Source organism: Eriocheir sinensis, chromosome 19 (assembly GCF_024679095.1).
Source record: "Eriocheir sinensis breed Jianghai 21 chromosome 19, ASM2467909v1, whole genome shotgun sequence".
Lineage (NCBI taxonomy): Eukaryota > Metazoa > Arthropoda > Malacostraca > Decapoda > Varunidae > Eriocheir > Eriocheir sinensis.
In genome coordinates, this window is record NC_066527.1 from 8123289 (window position 1) to 8128288 (window position 5000).

Sequence of the window (5000 nt, forward strand, 5' to 3'; positions counted from 1 at the left end):
TTTTTGATACGGAAACCATGTTGTGAGTCCCAATTAATGAGTGGCTTTCGAGGTAACTCACAATTTTGTCTCTAATTATGCTCTCAAGTAGCTTACCTACAATTGAAGTTTGACTAATGGGTCGGTAGTTACCTGGTATTTTTTTGTCTCCTTTCTTAAAAATCGGTGTCACGTTAACCTTTTCCAACCCGAAAGGACGATGCCTTGTCGCAAGGACATATTGAATACGATTGTGAGGGAGGAGACTATTTCGCTCTTTGCAGTATTGGATATACTTTATCGGGTCCGGGACTTTTATTTGTTTTAAGTGAATGGAGAGCTTTAAGGATTTCATCGGTTGTTATTTCAAAATTAGGCAATGCATGCTCGAGATTTACAATAGTACTGCATGCTCAAAATTAGGCAATGCATGCAAAATTAGAGAGAGAGAGAGAGAGAGAGAGAGAGAGTCAGTGTGGGAATCAGACAAAGTACAAATATAAGAAAGAAGTGAGAAAGACAACACCAAGGAAATAAAAGAAATGAAGGAGATGAGGATAAAAAGGAGAGATGATTGGAGAATGACACAACGAAAGAGATAGAGAGAAAGAATTAATCATCCTAATACCGTCGCATGCAAATCTCTCTCTCTCTCTCTCTCTCTCTCTCTCTCTCTCTCTCTCTCTCTCTCTCTCTCTCTCTCTCTCTCTCTCGAGTAGGCAATTGCGCGATGCACCCTCCTCTAAGCCAATGTCAATAGAAGGAGGAGGAGGAGGAGGAGGAGGAGGAGCAAGAAACATGTAAAAATTAGAACATGGAAAGGCAGGGAACGAAAAGTCTTTTGGTTTAAATCATCTCGATGGACACTTCAGCGCCTCCAGAGCAGATCAAAGCACTAGGGCACACGTTGATGTTACTGTTGGTGCAACCAGATTCGATGCAATTGTTAAAGGATTTCATCGTTTTCACATTAACAACCTCTGCAGGAAGGTTGTTCCACTGGCGGATGGATCGCTATGAGAAGAAACCACTGGTCTGATTGAATTACTCTTCCGATCTTGGTATCAGCAGCGAACTTACTGACATCACTACTAATTCCTGTGTCCAAGTCATTGATGTTGATGATAAAAAGCAGCGGACCCAGCACTGACCCCTGAGGGACTCCACTCGTAACACTGCCCCATTCAGATTTTTCACCATTGATTTGCACTCTCTGCTTTCTACCACTAAGCCACGCCCTGATCCAGTTTAAGGCTTTCCCATCTACGCCGTGAGCTTGTAATTTTAGTAATAGCCGGTGATGAGGGACTTTGTCGAACGCCTTACTGAAATCTAGATATAGTATGTCATAGCTTTCATCTCTGTCAACCGCTTCGATTACTTTAGTGTAGAACGACAACAGATTGGGAAGGCAAGACCTACCTTTCGTGGGAATTTTGTTTCTTAGGCCCCATTAATTCGCCACTGGAAAAAAACTTCCTTCATATCGAGTTAGTGCCCAAACGATCACCTTTGGATAGTCCACGTAATGAGTTTGTGTGCGAACGATCAAGTCCTTTAGGAAGCGTACAGAGTGAGTTAATGCAAATACGATTCACTCCTTTACAAATCGAACCGACCGTAACAAGAGTAACCTGAAATATTTATTTACAACGAAGGCAGCAGTTCAGGGGGGGGGGGGGGGGGCAAATGAAGACAAAAAAAAAGGCTGCTAATCACTGCTCCTATAAAAAATAAAAAAAATAAGGATTTGCAAAAATAAAGGCCAATTTCTAGAGGAGAGGTGTCTTGATGTTCACCTCGTGAAGGTCTGTTGAGTACGTCAAACGAGTGCTGTGGTTTGTTCTGCCGGTCATAAAAACGGCCCACCGACAGACCAGAGAAGACAACCCCTTTACACGCCAACAGGATTACTGGTTCTTGATCTCATATATGTCAGCTATTTCACAACACAGTTTCCTCACACTTCTCGTCGTCGTCCTCCTCCTTTTCTTCCTCAATCCCTTTATGTGTCAACAGGATCACAGGCTCTTGCTCTTTCAGATTCCGATGCTTCTCTGTATCTTTGTTCTCATCAACAATATCTTCATTACTTTTATCCATTTCACAGCAGCTTCCTCTTTTTCCTCCTCCACCCCCTCCTCCGTCACACCGTCCACCCGTCGCTCCCTCCGTCCTCGGTCACCGCCTGGACTTCATTCCCTTAAGAGCTCTCGCCAGTCACTTCTGTTCACCAGCTGGCTTCACCTGACCCGCCTTGCCGCCCTTTGGCACCCTCTCTACACAGACCATTGGTGGAAAAGCCGGCTGATCTCTCTCTCTCTCTCTCTCTCTCTCTCTCTCTCTCTCTCTCTCTCTCTCTCTCTCTCTCTCTCTCTCTCTCTCTCTCTCTCTCTCTCTCTCTCTCTCTCTCTCTCTCTCTCTCTCTCTCTCTCTCTCTCTCTCTCTCTCTCTCTCTCTCTCTCTCTCTCTCTCTCTCTCTCTCCCCCCCCCCCTTGTGTATGTGTCCCCGACCCTGTATACAACCCTAATGACAATGCATAATTATGTTCTGACAACCATTTGTACGGATCACAAACTAGCTCTAGTTAATAATCTAAGATTAAGAGGTAAGGAGTTTCCTAGCATGGTGACATATAAAGAAGGTGATAGATGGGTGTCAGAATTGGATATATGCTTGGTGTCATGTAATGTAATATATTATGTACATCAATTAATGTACACCAAACATATTTTCTGCCCTCTAACCATGCTCCAATTTATGTAAAGTTGTTTATACCAGGAACCGATATTGATGACCTTTTTAATAGGGCACATCACCTCGGTGAGCATGCCGGCCTGAGTCAACCATACCGACTTAGACAAGTAAAGAAACCTGTAAGATGGCATCGCATTGATCAATAAGCTTTTGTCAATAATTTTTCCAATGTTAGACAAGATGAAAATGTCAACGATATAAACGATTTTGCAAATAATGTAACATAAATGTTGTATGAGTGTTCTGAGTTAAGTCAAGGCCAAGTTGTGGTGGGTAATGAAGACACGACCACAGGCCGATGGGACAGGTTACTGCATGACCGTGATGATGCAAGGGTGTGGCAGGTCATTGACTGGAAGGGTAAGTTCCAAGATAGCAATGCTACAAATACTACCCCCACTGATGAGGAATTCAAAACTTTTTACGAGAGTATGCTTAGTCCGGATTTACATGAATAGGTTGATGAGAATTTTGATTTCCATCCCTACATTCCAGTTTTGGATGACAATATTACTAGTGAAGAATTAACGTTACAGATTAAAAATATGAATCCAGATAGGGCGTGTGGGCCTGATGGAGTCTCACCTGGTGTTTTCAAGTTACTCCCTGTGAATTGGATTGTAATTCTCACAGCACTATTTAACTCCGGTTTTGCATGTGCAAGTTATCCGGTGAGCTGGACCAGAGTAAAGTTGTTTACAATTTATAAAAAGGGTAGCAAGCTGGTGCCAGGAAATTATCGTGGGGTTTCTGTGACATGGTGTTATGTGCAAGGCTTCAGAGGTGGTTTGTATCGTACAGAGAACAAGCAGGGGCTCAGAAGGGACGTGGATGCATAGAGCATATTGTAACTTTACGCCTTTTAACTGACTTTGCAAAGAAAAAGAAAAGCACTCTGTTTGTGACTTTTGTAGACTTTGCTCAGGCATATGACTTAGTACCTAGACAAATTTTGTTTAAGATTTTACCAAGGCTGGGTTGTGGAGGTGTGATGCTGGCCGCACTGATTACTATGTACCATGTTACTGACAGCATACCGGGCACTATAGTCAATGACCTTATAAAACTTATCAAGGAGAGCTGTAGATCGGATGGATTTTTGTCATGACTGCACTTACTTGTGTTAATGGATGATACTGTTCTCTTAGCCACTTTTAGAACAAATATGTTAAGCAAATTGAAGCTCCTAAAACAGTTTTGTGATAATTACGGGATGAAAATCAACGTATCAAAGACAAAGTTCTTTGTTTTTGCGGAGGCTAGAGAGACAGCGAGCCACTGAGGGTGGATGGGCTGGTCGTGGAGCCTTGCAGCCAGTATACATATCTAGGTTCGCCATTCACTAGTGATGGTTCTGCTTCTTCTGCAGTAAAGTGTCATGCAAGTACCAAGATGGCTCATGTTAACAAATTTGTTTCCTTTTTAAAGAAAAATAATGACATTCCATTCGTAGTTAAAAAGCGAATCTTTGACGCTGCACTCTCATCAGCAATCTTATATGGATGCGAGTCATGGCTAAATGGAAATCTGAGGCCAGTAACAAAGCTGTACAACATGTCACTTAAGCAATTACTGGGTGTGAGGACAACGACTTGTAATGAGATGTGCTATGTGGAGTTAGGTTACCCTCCACTTAAAGACCTGGTGCGAAGTACGCAAATAAAAATTTTCAGAATGATTTGGCATGAACGTTCACTTATGACTGATGATCCCTTAATCTTTGGAATTAGTACAACACTTAATACGAGATATAATACAAGAACATTTGTGTCACAATTGCTTAATGATGACAGAGATGACATACCTATTTTTTTGTGGATCCTGATGGTCGGTCAGGGTCCGTTCTGGCGCAGGCGAGTGTTTATAGTTGCGCCATCTTGCATTGGCTCATGCTGGTCTTCTGGACGGCATGTGGGTAGTTTTAAGCCACTCACCGCCTCCCCTAAGCCATGGAAACGCTTAGGCGTGACTTATCCCTTTCGACGTCCTCAAGGAAAATTATTTAAAAATAAATAAATCCTAATTTCACGGTACATGACATTTATACTGATAGGCATGGAGTAAGGGAAGACTACAAGATAGCTTTCAGTTGTTTCCGCCTGTCAGCACACTGGCTGGCCGTGGAGGTGGGCAGGTGGAATAGGAGGGGGCGTGGCCGCCTACCCATGGAAGAGAGGTTGTGCCCATGTGGACAGCTGCAGACAGAGGCTCATGTCATTGAACATTGTCCCTCCTAACAACATATTCGTGACACATACGGGTT